Here is a 16952-nt window from a genome sequence, read left to right as displayed (position 1 = left end):
GGTGGCTCCTTCTGCTGCCATTACCTCCTACCAGCAAGGCTCCCACTGGCCATCTCAAGTGACCCTCACAGAAGTCTTCCCAGGCTGGGCCACCCGTCCATTTTACAGATAAAGAGACCAAGGCTAGTGCCCTGTACCACTCAGCCAGAAAACCGTTGGTCCTCAGCCCAGTGCTGTCTGGCCCTAGAGGCCCCTTCTTCACCACTAGCAACAATAACAGGCAACGCTCATACGGTGCTTTCCATGCGCCAGGCCCCGCCCAAAGCACCTTACAAACCCAGCCTCCCCTGGAGCCTGCTCCGGTCACGTCAATCCTTCCAACACCTGTCTGGGGGCGGTCACTGCCATTAGCCCAATTCCACATTCAAAGAAACCAGAGCTCTGGGACTAAGACCTTGGCCATGAGGCCCACCAGTGGCAGAGCAGAACAGGGCCTTGACCCCAAGCAGCGTGATTTGGGTGCTACACACTTAACCCTCACCACTGCAGGGCTAACACACTTCTCGGGCCCTCAGTTTCCCTGGCACTAATGGGGACTGTCCTTCCAGCCGCTCGAGTTCCTCCTGGGCCTGGGGAGCATGACCAAGCCCCAAACTTCAGCACCCCCTTGACAAGGAAGCGCTTTGTGCCCTGGGAGTGGGTGGGAGCCGGTGGGAGCAGCTCTTCCAAGCCTCTCCCAGCTGCTGCGGGGGCCTCAGCGGGAGCTGGGGGTGGCAGCGGCACGTGGCAGAGACGAGCTCTGCACACCTGCGCAGCTCCCCGGCCCCCCACAGCCCGCCTGGCAGAGCTGGTGTTTGGAGAGGGGGGTGGGGGGCGGCAGGAGAGACATGATCTCCAGCTTCATCCCACCTAACAGGAACGGCCAGCCGGACAGCTGAGGAAGTGACTGCACCGTGCCCCGAGGAGCCCCGGAGTGCAGGTTCACCGCCAGACTGGGGGCTGAGTGGGAGGGTCTGCACAGGACGAGCATCTCCCGAACGTGGCTTATTTGCTTCTCACTGTAACCTTGGAAGGCAGGCTCTGTGTACCCACTTCTGCAGCTGAGGGCACTGAGGCTCCAAGAGCACCCCAGCTCTCAGCCCCAGTGCCCGACAAAACGGAATTCAAGCCAGGACCGTCCGACTGTGGAGTCAGAGCCATGAACCATCATCACCTTAGTTCACGGGCCACAGAGCCCAGAAAGCCTGGCGGACGGAAGCCACCAAGGCTGTGTGGCCGGCAGGGCCCTGCTATGCACCTGAGGCATCCACCCCGTCTCTGAGTGCCAAGTGTGTGCCAGGCATCGGGCCCTGCAGTGGACTTACTCACAGACCGCCATTTGACAGTCACCCCAGTGATGACTCAGTGTTACCAGGATGGGGTGGAGGGAAGGGCTGAGTCAAGGAAGGTGACTAGCCACAGGGAAGTGACATTCAAGCTCAGACCCAAGGGAAGAGTGGGGAGTCTGGCCGGCAGGGGAGACAGTTCCAGGCTGCGGGAACAGCATGGGTGAGGAGCGAATGTACTCTAGGTTTCCTGGCGGACGCCAGCCTCTGAGCGGAGCCTCCGTGAGGAGCTCCCTCCTGGCTCCTCAAGCCTTGAGGACGTGACTGAGGCTTGTCCCGTGCCCTGCCACGTCTGTGACAAGGGGGCAACCGGACTCGGGTCGGACAGACCTGGGCTCACAGCCCTCACTCTCCACCCTTGTCAGCAAAGCAGGCGCACCAGCCACCCGCTCGTGGGCACCCGGGAGCATTCAGTCAGGTGAGCCCCACGAGAGGCTGGCGTGGGAAGGTCTGTGAGGTCTGCCTCTTCTGATGAAGACACTGGGGATCTAAAAGGCCTCGGTCACCAGAATGCTCCAACCGTGTGAGGAGGGTGAGCTCCAGCAACCCGCCGGAGCCCCAAGACTGGGGACAAACAGAAAAGGTCAGGGCTAGAGATGAGGGGAGGAAGGGAGGGCCCCCGGCCCCCGACAGACATGCGCAGGAGCCCTCGGGAGGCAGGTGCCACAGGGGAGGCAGGACCCCTGACCCGGCCGTGGCCATGCCGGCTCCACTCATTCATTCAAATAGCTGCGCACAGGTCGAGTGCCAGTCCCCGTGCTATGCACTGGCACCACCGCGGTGACCACCTTACATTCTGGAAGGAGCAGAAAGATGAGGACCAAACGAATGGGAAAAGTTCGTGGTAGTGGAAAGGAAGGACTAAAACTATCTTTACTGGCAAGTGACTTAATCTTGTGTGTGGGAAATCCTAGGAATCCACTCTAAAAATTATCAGAAAACACGAGTTCGGCAACGTTGCAGGATATAAGATCAATATACAAAAATTAATTGTTTCTATATACTAGCAAATATGCACAATGAAATTAAGAAAAGAATTCCATTTATAATAGTATCAAAAAGAATAAAATACATAGGAATAAACTTAAGAAAATAAGTATAAGATATATACTCTGGAAAACTACAAAATATTCTTCAAAGAAATTCAAAAAGCTCTAAGAAAGACATCCCACGATCATTGATCAAAAGATTTAATAGTTAAAATGACAATATTCACAAACTGATCTAAAAATTCAACATAACCCCTATAAAAATCTCAGCTGGCTTCTTTGTATAAACTTGACAAGTTGATCCTAAACCTTGGAAACTCCAAGGACCAGAATAGTCAAAACAATCTAGGAAAAGCAGAACATAATTAAAGGATTCACATGTCTTGACTGCAAAACTTCTACAAAGCAACAATAATCAAGACGGTATGGTTGCGGCATAAGGATAAACACACAGATCAAAGGAACAGAGCTGAGAGTCCAGAAATAAACCTTCACATATGCGGTCACCTGATTTTCAAGGAGGGCGCCAGTGGGGGAAAGAACAGTCTTAAAAGCCACTGGGACAACTGGATATTCACATGCAAAAGAACAAAGCAGGACCCATTTACAGAGCATGTACGATAATTAACTCAAAACGTATCAAAGACCCAAGTTTAAGAGCTAAAACTATAACATTCTTGGAAGAAAACACAGGGGTAACTCTCTGTGATCTGAGATCAGGCAATGGTTTCTTAGATATGACATCAAAAGTATATACGACAAAAAAAATACAGATGTATTGAACTTCATCAAAATTAAAAAATTTTATGAGTCAAAAAACGCCATCAAGAAAATGAAAAGACAACCCATAGTACGAAAAAAATATTTGCAAATCATACATATGTTAAGGGACTTGTACCTAGAATACACCCACTAATCAAGACAGATAATAATGAGTGTTGAGAATGTAGAGAAATTGGAACCCTTACGCATTGCTGAAAGGAAAGAAAATGATGCAACTGCTTTGAAAAACAGTCTGACAGTTTCTCAAAGGGTTAAACACAGAGTTACTGTGTTTAATATTGTGCATAACTGCCAAAAAGTGGAAGCAAGTCTAATATTCATCAACTAACGTGGTATATTCATGCAATGGAACGTTATTCTCACAATCAAAAGAAACTTAAACTCTCCTGCATGCAACAATGTGGGTTAACCTTGAAAACATCATGCTAAGTGAAAGAAGTCGGACACAAAGAACTACATACAACTCTATTTATGTGAAATGTCCAGAATAGGCAAATCGGTAAGAATGTAGAATGGCCAGGGGATGGGGGAACAGGGAGAAAAGGGGGAGTGACTGCAAATGGGTATGGGATTCTTTCTGGGGTCATGAAAATGTTCTAAAGTTGATTGTGGTGATGGTCGCATGATTCTAACTATAGTAAAAACCACTGAATTGTACACTTTAAATGGTGAAGTGTGTGGTGCGTGAATTACATCTCAATAGACTGTTAACCAACCAACCAACCAACCAAACAAACAAACAAAAACCTCCACATGGTAGGTCAGGTAGAGAGAGAAAAATGGAGAAAACAGAGCAGCAGGTGAATAGGGAGCGCTGGGCACAAATGAGAAGGTGGGGGCTGCCACTTCGGCCGGTAGTTGGGGAAAGCCCTCATGGCAGTGTCATCTGAGCGAGGCCTGGAGTGAAGGGAGGTTGAGGGCTGAGCAAAGACTGAGGGAAGAGATGTCCAGAAGTGTGAACTTCAAGTGCAAAGGCCCTGAGGTAGAGACATCCTTGGCCAATGGAAAAGCAGCACGGAAGCCGGTGGCTGAACGGGACTGGGGATGAGAACAGAGGGGGTGTGGTCGGCAAGGGAGCAGGGAATCAGGTCGTCCTGGACCTCGAGGGCCATGGTGAGCACTCTGAATCTCTTTCTGACAGCAGCTCTGTCTTGCCGCCACGGATCCTGGCTTTAGCCCGCAGCAGCCCCGGTGGAGGTAGGTGGATGGGCAAAAAGAGCAGAAAATTCCCAAGCGGCCAGAGAACCAAGCTTAAAAGCAGGGGAACGCGGGGCGAGGGGGCTGGCCGCGGCTTCCATGCGCACCCTCGCACCTTTACCCACCCCTCTGCGTGACCCAGCCCAGGAGGTGGAAGCAGTTGCTGGAGACCAGCGGGGGAAGCTCACGATGCTGGGCGTGTTGAAACACCCAGAGGAATTAGGATTAGTGTCTAGAAACAAAAGGGGATATCAAATTGTAGGCTCTCTCCCTTCCCCTTTGTGAGTCTGCCGTGGGAACACCCAGCCAGGAAGCCTGAGGCCCCCCTTGTGATTCCTGGCCAGAAAAAGGCACCTGGAGCCCTCCCAGGCTCAGGTAAAGGGCGGCTTCCTGTCCCACAGGGAGAAGGTGAGCCAGGGCAGGGCTCACGGGCTCACTCCGGGCCTCCCTGTATTTCCACAGAACTCTAAACCCACACTATTAAATGCCACCACTCCCCCAGGTAGAAGCTCACAGTCTTGACTTGGCCCACCCCAGGAGATCACAGCAAAGGTAACACACAGCCCCCAGCAGTGGCCATTTCCCAAGAGTCTAGTGTGTGCCACCGGAAATCTTCAACACTGAAAGTTGGGTGTTATCATGGCCCACTTTACAGACGGGGCAAATGAGGCTCAGAAAGGCTGAATTTCTCACCCACAGTCACAGAGCTGTGAGGAGCAGAGCCTGGTCTTAACCCCAGGTACATCTGTGTCTAGAACCCACGTCACAGAGCCAGAGATGGCACAACCACAACTCAGGGCCTACAGGGCCATGCAGGAAAGGGGGAGCTGGGCACCCCCAGTTAGGTGGTGCGGGGTCCTGGGCTCAGGGTAGGGATAATGGCGGTAGATGAACAGGGGTGGTGATGGAGTTCATAAAAAAGGCAGGAATGAGGGTTCCAAGCAGTTGGTCACAAGCCCCAGGTGGGAGCCGGCCGGCGGCCAGGTCTGAGGAAACCTCAGGGATTTGAGCCACTTAAAAACCTTTTACTAAGCACTTACTAAGTACCAGGTACGGCTGAAGGCCCCAGGGACATGAACAGTGAACAGGACAGAGCTTCCTGCCTTCGAAGGGCTTAGAGTCTGGCAGCGGGCTGGAGGGAGACAAAATGAGGCGGACGCACATCAGGTGGTGGTAGGTGCCATGGAGGGAAAGGGAGCAGGGAAGGAGCCAGGCGGTGGGTGCCCGGGTGGGGGGAGCGCAAGGAACACATGGGGGGGAGGTGTTAATGGGAAGGTGACATCTGAGCAAAGAGCTGAAGGGGGCGAGAGTGACCCACCATGCAGATAAGGGAGGGAAGAGCAGTCCGGGCATGAGGAGGCGGAAGTGCAAAGGCCCTCAGGTCTCAGGTGGGAATGTGGTGAGGAGCTTAAGACAGCAAAAGGCGCCGGTGTGGCTGGAGCAGCGTGGGAAATGAGGTGGAAGAGAAGGAATCTTGGTCTCAAATTTACAAAGGGGCCACGTGGAGATGCTCACGATCACAGCACCCACATGTGCACAAGCAGCTAGAGGCCGAGAGAAGAAATGGGGGGCTTAGGGGGGCGGGTATTGGATCCTTTTCTTTTTGAACTGGAAGTTTCAGCTGACTTTTTTTTTGAAGCATGCCTGGGGGGAAAATGAACTCCTCTGGGAGTCGTTGATTGCAATGAGGTCAGAGGCCAAAAAGCCACCGTGGGGAGGGGGGAGGACTTCCAGGAGAGGCGGAGGCCACCCTACTTCAAGACTAAGATGAGGGGACTACAGGACCATTGCTTTCATTTCTGTCCAAGAATGTTTCTGTAGTAATTGAAATTTAAATTGAAAAAATGAAAAGAGGGTGCGAGGTTAGAAGGGCTGGTCAAAGTAAAAGGGATTCAAACCCCCATCTTCTGGATTTGTGGCCTGGGCCCACACACGCCCTCTGGGCTGAGATGAGGAAGGCCCCAACCCTCCGTAGCCTGGGGCTTCAGCTCCACACTGCCTGCCAGAGACAGGTAATTACAGAGCCCGGTTTTCAGGGCAGCTTTAGGGGAGTCTCGCATTTAGCCTTAAGATATACAATTAGGCGTCCAAATCCCAGAGCGGCAAGGCGAGCCCTCCACCGAGCCCTCCACCCACCGCAGCTCACTGTGGCCATCACAGAGGCAGGATTCAGCTATTTCTGGGTTGTCCTGAAATAGAGCGGAGCATCCCGCCAGGCCGGAGCTCCCTTGGGGGTGGCTCCCGTGGCTCCCAGTCCTGACCAGGAACCCTGTTCCACCTCCGCAAACACTGTGGGCACCAGCTCCATCATGCAGGTGACAAGGGGTCAGTGTGCTGGGGGCCACCTTCTGGCCACAGACTGCCATGACCCCAAGGTCCTTGCAGGCAGGGACCATTCGGGGCCCCTCCCTGAGTTGACATGGGAGCAAAGGCGCAGCGTGGCTGGCAGTCCCTGCCAAAGTAGTCAGGAGAAGGAAAGCCCGGGCATCAGGGGGCAGCTCGGGGCACATGCTCCGAGACGCCACACCCTCCGCCTTCCCAGTCGCCTATTGCAAGCGCTTGTCTGCATGCCTGACTTGTCACCACTGTGTGCCCAACATGGAGCCCTGGCCTGGCAGGAAGCAGCTTAGTCGTGGTCACAGTCGGGGCTGAGGGTGGCGAGGCTGGCAGGTCAGGGCATCTCAGACTCGAGCCAACATTGAAAAGTCCTTAGCTTGTCACAAATGAAGATTCCCAGGCTCTGCCAGAACTGCGGACCCTACCGGTCAGGGTGTCTCAGCCTTGGCCCTAATGACATCGTGAACCGGATAATTTTGGTTTGGTTTGGTTTGGTTTTCCAGGGGTGTCCCGTGCAGTGTAGGAGGTTTAGCGGCATCCTCTAGCTGTGATGACCAAAACATTGCCAAATGTCCCCCTGAGGGCAAAGTCACGCTGGCTGAAAACTGCTGTTGCAGGCCTTGGGCTGACTTTTTAAACAAGCTCCCAGGTGATTGTGAGCCGGGATCTGGGCACCTGGCTAAGAGAGGACGGACACATCCACAAGACCCCAGGGACCACCCAGCCGCAGCTGTGTTCCTGGGTTCCTGAAAGGGCTGGCTCCTGATTCCTCCCACTCGGCCCCTATTAAGAAAGGTGACCGGAGCAAGGCTCCATCACATGAGTCCCTCCCCCCAGCTGGCAGCCCCTGGGGGGCTGCCACAGGGTCCACACACACACCCACTCCCCGATCTCCCAATCCTTGGCCGGGTTCCTGGAGAAGCAAGGGGTCATGATGATGCAATCAAGGTTCCCGGCTGATGAAACCCAGCCAGGGAGAGGCGAGAGTCTAATAAGGAAACAATTTAAATTGACAACATCTGCCTGTGCTTCCCAGAAGAGAGCACAGCCGCCTGGGGAGGGGCCCACCCCGGGGACCAGCCAAGGCGTCCATCCAGGGGCTGCAGGGCGGGAGAGCCTGGTCCCGGCAACGTGGCCAGCGTGGCAGCCCAGCCGCGTCTGGCTCCTGCCAGGAATTCAGGGCCGTGTGCAGGGGAAGCAGCTTGTTGCAGTTCTGACACCGCCAGCCCCACCTCCTGCAACACCATGAGGCAGCAAGAAGTTCCTAGAAGCCAAAGCACTCTGTGCTCAACACTGGAGCGCTTGACACTGGAGTGCTCGGAGGAGCCGCCTGGCACCCCAAGACCCTGCTCTGCCCTCCTGAGGGTGGCAGGGGATGGGCAGGCGGACTGGGAGCACACTGGGGGCTTCAGAAACTCCGAATCAGAAAGGGAGCAGGGGGCCTGCAGTCTCAGGCTTGCTGGGGAAGCATCAGGGTGAGCAGTAAGGATTCTGGAGTCATGTGCACCGAGGATCAAATCCTGCCACTCGCCAGCCGAGTAACTTTGAAATGGATCAAAAAACCCAAAGAGGGCAGGTTCTGGCTTCCCGATTCACAGACACAGGCACACAGCCTTCCGCACCCAGAGTCGGACCACACAGGCGGCTTCCGGCACCCAGGATGCATGGGTGCGCCTCTTGCTGGATGCTGAGGGGCACACCCTCTTGTTTTCACAGCCCCGAGAGGAGAGCAGGCCGTTGGGGGGATCCAAGGGCAACTGCTGGTTTTGACCAAGTGCTAGTTCCCCACACACCTGGGTGAAGGCCCCACCACCCTGTGTGGCCCGCCTGGCTCCTGTTTCCTGGGCGCCCTCCCATGCGCCAGGTGCTGCTCGAGTATTAACTCTGCAGGCACAGCCACCACCCCCTTCATACGTAAGCAAACTAAACTGACACTCAGAGGTGAGGGGTGATACACACTCCACAGGATGGCTGGGGAAATGCGCCAAACGGCAGAGATTCTCAGGGGGCTGTGGCATCGATGTCCCTGTGCTCTGTGGGCTGACCCTTCATGAGCATCAACACCAGGGAAGAGGCAGCCTTGAGACCAGGCTTATGCTAAAGGAGGGGTGGCAACTGGGTCAGAACACATGGTCAGTGGGGCGTGGCGCTGGGCCAAACCCGTCAAGACCCGCTGGTGTCGGGGACCAAGCTGGGTCAATCCAGTGACAGAGGGAGAAATGGGAAAATGTTCCTAATGTCCACTTCCTGCCTCCGGCGCTCTCCTTGCCTGACCTCCCAGAATCCACACCCCAGCCCTGGGAGGTAGGTACCATCATCTCCACATCAGAGGCAGGAAAACTGAGGCCCAGAGCACAGACAGAAGCCGGCTGCCGCAGGTCTGGCTGGGGAGGGCTGTAATCTGAACCCATGGCTGTCTGACCCCAGGTCTCACACTGGACTCCCACGTCAGGGCTGAGCCTGGCTGCAGGCCCTAGAAAATCAAAGCAAGAACACGCAGGCTGGGCTGTAGCGGCAACTTCCCCTCCCCCTGGACCCACAAGTGTAGAAAACACGGAGCTTTGGGGATGGCTGTGCCCTGGGAACTTCCCTTCCTGAGATTCCCAGCAGGACTGCTCACAAGTCATGGGTAGGTGAGACGAGAGAGGCTGCAGTTCAAGGCCAGGCTCTGCCACCCACTGGACACTTGGGCCTCAGTCACTATTCTGCGCATCTCATGGGGTTGCTGAGAGGCCTAATGAAAGAGGACCAGGCACATACCCACAAAGCACTCGTGCTGAATGGGGGACATGGCCGCCACCATCAGAAGTGACTCTGAAACAGGTGATCCAGCAAGAAGCCAGGCACGCAAGGCCCTGACAGAGCCCCTTTCCCTACCCCAGGACCCTGGGTCAGGAGAGTCCTCCAGGCCTTGAACCTGGCCAGGACATCCCGGGAGGTGGCCTGGCAAGTGGTGCAGCAGGCCTGGGCCACCGTGGCTGACTCACGCCTGGGTGGCGTCTGAATCACCCAAGGAAGGGAAGAGACAGAGGGAGAGATCCCCATTCCTGGAGCCCGGTTTCTCGAATGGCTGGACTCAAGAAGTCACGGGGATGTCCCTGTCCTCTGAGCCCCTTCCCAACCCAACAGCCTTTCTCGAAAGCACCCTCCCCCCAACTACTGCAGATGAACAAATTACTTCCTCTTCTGGGCCTGGGTCTTAGGTCTGGGGAAAACGGAACAAGGCTCCCATGTCCCAGAGCACAGAGGTCTTAGAGGCCTTTGTTTCACTCACTGCTGCTTCCTACGTCTGAGGATGGCACCCGGCACATAGTAGGTGCTCAGTTAGTATCTGATAACTTAATTAGTGACCTTCACAGCCCTGCTCCCAACGAGAGCTGCCCTAGATCTCTTTGTACCACTATTTCCACCCCCAGGAAAGGGGCCTCCCAGCTGAGAGGGGCCATGTCTGCCAGCCTTCTGCAGAGTCTGAAAGGTCAAGGGTCATTGCTATCTCTGGATCTGCCCCCAAGTGTTCCCGCTGCTCCACACAGCACTCACCATGGCTCCCTGGACTTCTGAGGTGACTGGGGAATAATGAGGAACTGCTCAGCCAGAGTCACATCTCCTCACACAGCCAGCGTAGACCCAGTCCTGTTTGTCTAGCCATCTTCTGAGAGTCCAACCACTGGACGAAGGGCTTGGGGTCAGGTGAGACCACGAAGACCTGACTTACCAGTCCCCACGTCCTCCCCAGACACCTGATTCTCCTGCGGTAGCACAGACCCACCCGGGGCTGATCACTGCTTCTGCCATTCACTACTCCACGCACATTCACTGAGCACTTGTTGTAAGCCGGGCCCAAACAGGACACGGGCCACACATTCAGAACAAGCCGAAGCCTCGGTCTTTGCATCCAAAATGGGTGCTGCCTTTCTCACCCAGCTCCGTGTGATTCCTCTTTAACAAAACCCTTAGGAGGCGCTGAAGCCCAGAATCCAGCCTTGTCTTGGCATTCAGGGAGCGTACCCAGTCAGCCAAGGCCCATCCCCAAGTGAGGGGTCAGAGCCAGCGCAGGCAGGAGCGGCTGCCGCCTCCCGCCCCGCTGTGCTCGGTCCTCCTCTGAGAGCTCATGTGTCTAATGGTCTCCCCGGCTCACGGGCCCCAGGTCAGTGGCCTGACTCTAATCACTAATGTTTCCTGAATGGGCGAACCGCCGAAGAGAGAAACAAAGGTAGAGAGGGAGGCACGTGGACCTTTCCTGTCTGCTCCTACCCTGGATCCCTCCAATAATTGCCCTAGATTAATACCAACCACTGCCAGCCTTTACTGAGCATTTACTCTGTGCCAGGGGCTATGCTGCGTACATAACTGGTGTTAACTTATTTAATCCAAGCACCAAGTGGAGCTTACTACCCCATTTTACAGAGAAGAAAAGCAAGGCTCAGAGAGACCCTGTGGTCTGGTAGCCTCAGGAGGCCTCCTGCCAACCCCACGGCCCAGCGGCCCTTGCTGGGGGTTGCAAGAGGCAAAAGGAAAAGCCCCAGCTAAGGAAGACTGTTGGCGGCTGCCAAAATGAGTTATGGCTTATAAACAGGCCGGACGGTTCAGGCTGCCCAGCCAGAAAGAACCTGGAAAGACCCGAAGACCGCCTCGAGGCCTCCAAGGCACCCGGGAAGGCACCTCGCTTTTGTCTGGAGGACTTCGGCACTCAGCACCAGCACCCGTGTGAGGTGTCTCCAGGCTGCTTCTCACAGACGTGTGCAGACGGCGCTGGTGCTCAGTGTGCAGATCCTCAGAACAGTCCCACGTAGCCGGCCCCCAAGAAGCAGGACTTGACAGGCCCTAGAAGCCCCTTCCAGACATGACGGCCACCCCAACAGCGATGACACCGTCCTGACTTGTACCAGGATGGGAGGTTTTAATCGGAATGCCTCTGAACTTTACATAAATGGCGCACGCCGTCCCCAGCTTCCTTCCCTCCACATTGTGATTGTTTTGTTAGTAGCAGCGGCTCGTTCATTCTCACTGCTGCACAGTAGGCTTGAGTTTTGTTTTTAATCATCCCACGATGACAGAGGTGGGAAGCCACTCCTCTCAGGTGATGAGAGAGGTGGGAAGCCACCTCTCTCAGGTGACAGCCGCCTCCCCTTCCGCCGGTTGGAGCCCCAAGTGGTTGTCCTTGGCGGTTCTAGAATACAAATCTGACTGACTCACACCCTTCCGTGGCTGCTGTTCAGAAGAGGTCCCAGCCCCTCCCCACGGCCTCCTCCCCTCCTCCCCTCCAAGCCCCCAGGCCACTAGCCCTTCCCTGCTCACCACGCCAGCCTTCGCTGTCCCTCTGCTCAGGGCTGCTCTTCTCTCACCACCTGCTAACCTACTCATCCCAGGGACCAAGCCCAGCATCGCTTCCCGGAGGCAGAGCTGTGTTCCCAGGAAACAGGTGGGGGATGGGGCGCACACACAGCACATACTCAGGAATTGCCCCCGAGGGACTGGGGGGCGGGGGAGCAGCAGATGTGCAGCCGCAGGTCTGCAGAGAAGCAGAGAAGTCTAGTGCGTGGAGAGGAAGTGGAAGGAGGGGGAAGGTGTGATCAGGACCCAGGCTCCCACCCTCCCCAGCTCTGGGCTGTGTACTTTCTCCCTGTCTTGGCAGGTTTAGACTGTTTTCAGCCTGGCCCTGTCCTGAGCAGGTGCGGCGCTGATTTCAGAGAGTTCTCCCGCCCCTGTATGAGCACCCCAACCCCATTCGATAGAGAAGGAAGTCAAGGCTGAAAGGACAAGGCACTTGGCCATGGTCATGGAGCCGGAGAACAGCTGCTAAGGCCCAACTGCAGAGCCTGGGGCAGCCCCGGCCCCCTTGTCCTCCCCCTCCCCCACAGCCGGGCCACCCAACACAACCTAGCAGTGGCCCCAGCTGCCCGGGAGGCGACGAGGGCTGCTCCTGACACGGACTGATACCCCTGGCAGCAGTGGGGAGGGGCTGGACCCAGCAGCCGGCAGGGACCAGCACGCAGTCCAGCACCCTCAGTGTCCGCACTGGTTCAGAGCCAAGGAAAAAGAGTTCCAGCCCTGTGCCGGCGCCAACCCAGAACGGAAAGCCCCTGGCCTAAGATGCCGGTTTGGGGAAGGAGCTAAGAGGCATGGATGGGGACTTTAGTGTCCTGAGATGAGGGCCCATAGTGGGTGTGCAAGGCCAAAAGAAGCCAGGGAAGGCTTCCTGGAGGGGGTGGCCCTTGGGCTGAGCAGTTCAGCTACGTGAAATGGGGAAAAGGGAGCTTGAGGCCTAGGCAACTACTGAAGCCAAAAACAAAGAGTATAAGGTGTGGTGGAGGCAAGGGGAGTGCCAGGGGCCACCGCCCCTGAGGGCCTCTTGTCTTTCTGACCTGCTCCCCTGCCCTTCACCTCACGTGGGGAGCTGTCTTCTGCCCACCACAGTGGGTCCCAGAGCTGAGTGTGCAGAGGGCCCTCCCCACAGGCAAAGGCCTCCTGCAGCCCGGCCTGGCCGCACCCAGTGGGGGCTCACATCCAAGCACCCCAAGGCAGGGCAGGGTCACTGAGGACCCTGAGCTCCAGCGGGAGGCCCTGCCCCTTAGACACCAGCTGTGCTCCTCACGTACTCCCACCCCTCCAGAGGACAGAGAGTGCGCTGTTCGGGAAGTACCGTCTCCCCACAGCACCCCAGTCAGTCCTGGCCCACAGGGCAGTGCCAGCTGCCACAGAAGGGCAACGGAGACACACTCTGCAGCGCACCGCCATGACTCAGCCCAGGGAAGAGAGGACAAACTACAGTGGGCACCGTGCTCCGCCAGGCACCGGGAGCCAAGCTGGACATCTGACAGGCATGATTAAGTCACTGAGATCTCCCAAGAACACAGTGAGGCAGGTACCAGCAGCCCTGCTGGATCAGTCCGAAGGGCCACTGAGGCTCAGGACCTTCCCCAAGGTCGCATGGGCAGCAAAAGGCAGAAGCAGATCAGGCACGTCCTCCCCTGCGTGGGGCAAGGCACCAGCCTGACTGAACAGGCAGAAAGTCCTCCACTGGAGGCCCTTCCTCGCAGATGCTGGGACAGGTTGGCTGCAGGGGCTGTGCTGGCCACTCCCAGTTGACATCTAGGCAGGGTGGGGGCCAGGCAGTACCAGACCTGCATATGAGCTGTTCCAAGCCCGGGGTACTGACAGAGGCTCAGAGCAGAGACCAACGGTTTACAGCCACGGCCCTAAGCAGACACTACGGCACAGGACGGGCGGCTTCAGGCCTCACTCACCAAACCACCAAGGACACTAGAGGGCCCAGGGGTGACAGACCTCACGTCACAGAGCACATCTGGGGCCCTGGGGCCAGGTCTGGTGTCCCCACAACCCAAAGCACTTGTGGACAAGGTCAATAATGAAGAGAGACCTCACTCCTACCCCATGTTAGTTCTGGGCCTCTTCCTAAGCAAATCTGATCTCTCTCCTCTGCTCAAGCATTTCTGTGGCTGAATGAGATTACCACGGCTGTTATACTGCCCATCCCCAGAAGCAGGCGAGTGACCGCGGGGTCACCACATGGGAGTCACCACATGGCAGTCACCAGACTTCACACACTGAGTCCCCAGGCTCCTGAGACCCGAGGACAGACACGCCAGCAGCTATCACAAGGCCCAGGCAGCATTTCCTGAGCGCAAGTCAGGACTTCCAGGTACCGAGCAAACAGAGTTCAAAGGCACTCTGGGTCCCTGGTCACTGCCGGGCAAGCTGGGCCTACAGACACACGGTGTAGTCGCCGCTAAAATCCCCTGACCAGAAAACTCCCAGGGCGGGCTCAAGGAGAGGCACAGGCTTCGGGAACGGCTTTGGCTTCACAGAGCCGGATCACTGCAGGTCAGGGCTCTGCCAGTGTCAGGCTGGCGGGCAGATGGCAGGGGCTGCCAGGGTGGCACCTGCCAATGGTGTAGCCAGCTGGCTGCAAAGGCCAGGCCCAAGGAGCAGACACCAAAACCAGGCACAGGCTGGGCAGCTTCAGGCTTCACTAAGGTCCCCAGCGGCATAGTCTAACCCCAAGGGAAGCAAGCAGCTGGCCTGATGCCACCACCTGGCTATCAGGGGCAGCCCCTGTGGCCTGCCAACAGGACTTCTCTCCACAGGCCTGCCTCCTCATGCCCCCCAGACGGCACATGGAATGCCTCCCACAGGGGCCCCAGGGAACAGGCCGGCCCGAGAAAAAAGAGGGAGGCAGTCCACAGCCAGGGATGCAAAGGTGGGCAGCGGGGTCAGGAGAAGCCGAGAGAAGGCGGCCCATGGAGGGGGCGGTTGCAAAGCCCCTTGGGCCAAACTTTGCCACACAGCTCTGCTGCCAGGTCTTCCAACTTAAAAGACACCCAAAGTCTGGATGTTTATGCTGTCAAAACTATTAGAACACTGTATGGGGCAACGAAACCCTGGCTGTGTTTGGCCACTTTGCGCCCTCTGAACTTCCATCTTCCAGCACCTACCAGGCGGTAGACGTGGTGCCAGGCACTTGAGGACGAGGAAACCCACCTGCCCACTCTGCCTGCCACTGCCCAGCCAACTCCGACTGTCCTTTCCTGGGTGCCACTCAGGTCCCCTTTCATCTTCTCTACCTGTAGCCAAGAGCCATCTGCCTAACTGGCAAACCCGGCCACACTGCTCCCCTGGCCCTCGGCTGGACCCCTAATGCAAGGAACAGTCCAGCCCAGCCCCACCATATCTTCATGCACTCCAACTCCTCCCTACTCGTCTTCACGCCCCGACCATGCCAGGACCTTGCCGTGACCACTGACTACAAGCACCCTCTGGCTGGGGGCTGCCGTCCTCTCTCCAGTCCAATCCCCCTTGGATTTCGAGGCTCCTAAGAATGGCCACTTCCTCAGGGAAGTCCTCCCTACTGCAATGATGTGCCCCATCATGAGATCATGAGCTCCATGAGGTCAAGCACCACGTCTAGCCTGGGGCGGGTGCGAGTCAACATCCGTCAAACAAATGGACAGATGACTGGACAGTAATGCCTTCCCCAACTGGCCCACTGGGAATCAGTGGGATCCTGAGGAGGACCCGCCCCCGATCTGCATGGCTCTTCTGTCTCTGTGGTGCCCACCAGGCGCACTGCGCCCACCCCACGGGGCGCTCCATGGAAGCAGGGATGTCTGGTCCCGCTCTCCTCCGAATGCCCAGGACCAAGGGGGTGCTCGGTAAATGTGGCCTCCTCCTCCCTCCTGCTCTGATGGAAAGTGGATGCCTGCCCACTTAGGGGACCAACATCACCTCTGCATCCCCATCCCCTCAGGTCCAAGGGATGAACTGTGTGTCGTGTCCACACCACTCTCCCTCCACACCAAGATGTGCGTGAGAGCAGACCTTGCCAGGCAGCAGACTCCGGTGGCATTCCCGACTCCAGTGTCTTCTGAGGACGACGGGGGAGGGCCTCGGGGAAGTGAAGGCCAGGACAAGTCTGTGCTGTGTGTGCAGAGACCTGGCCTTGCCAGGCCCAGGCCCAGGGCCTCCAGCTGCAGAGCTGGCCTGTCCAAGGCCTCCTGCATGCCCAAAACATCTCAGACAACCCTCGAAGGGCTCCCATCCTGGCCCACGGAGGGAAGGCGTCCAGGGTCAAGGCCTGGCCCACGGAGGGGAGGCAGTGCCTATACTGGGAGCAGGCGTGCCCTCCTTCAACAGGTTGCCCAAGTAAAAACCCCACCAAAGAGACAATTGAGGATTCAAAGCTGCCAAAGAAAAAAGGAAGGGGGCAAGGCATCTCCAAGCCATACCGTCTGCTTCTTGGACAGCCTGGCACCCAAGTCCAGAGCAGGAGGAGCCCCTCCTCTCTTTCTGGACCTGCCTGCCCCCTTCATGCAAAGAGGGGTACTGAGGCACAGGTGACAGAGATCAGGGCCAGACAAGCATCCACCCAGCTGTGCCATTAGCTCCTCCCATGAAGTGACCTGAACAAGAGCTTTCTCTGCCCTTGGCTTCAGTTTGCTCATCCACTGGCTGAGGAGGCACAGCACTGTCTGCCTGTCTCCTCCAGAGAGGACTTGTAAAGTAAATCGACACCTCCCTCTCACTCCCTTCCCCGGCGCTACCAGCCACATGCAGGGGGCAGGCCGCAGGACTGGTGCCAGCTAGGCGCAGAGACCTCAGGAAGTTTGGGACTCTTCCTGCCTGAAGGACAGACTGGCTCAAGGCTGAAAGCCTGCTGCTCCCAGCTGCCCTGGGCAGACCACAGCCCGGCCCACTGCTTCTCGACTCATCAGACTTGGTAGGGACCTCTGCATCCCTCCCCTGGGAAAGCCTCCCAGATGCCATTTAAATGTACCTGCCTGGAAGGCCTCTGGGCAGGGAC

The 16952-nt window shown here is 56.9% G+C and overlaps 1 protein-coding gene across 1 annotated transcript in view; it reads right to left on the bottom strand.

The window, feature by feature from the left end:
* FAM102A (family with sequence similarity 102 member A) overlaps window positions 1-16952 on the bottom strand; it is a 33392-nt gene that overhangs the window by 12199 nt on the left and 4241 nt on the right. The gene's annotated exons all lie outside the window — the stretch shown is intronic.

The sequence above is a fragment of the Rousettus aegyptiacus genome, unplaced genomic scaffold (genome assembly GCF_014176215.1).
Source record: "Rousettus aegyptiacus isolate mRouAeg1 unplaced genomic scaffold, mRouAeg1.p scaffold_m13_p_3, whole genome shotgun sequence".
Classification (NCBI taxonomy): Eukaryota; Metazoa; Chordata; class Mammalia; order Chiroptera; family Pteropodidae; genus Rousettus; species Rousettus aegyptiacus.
Note: the sequence above shows the minus strand (reverse complement) of the source record. Positions and strands in the feature narration are given on the sequence as shown.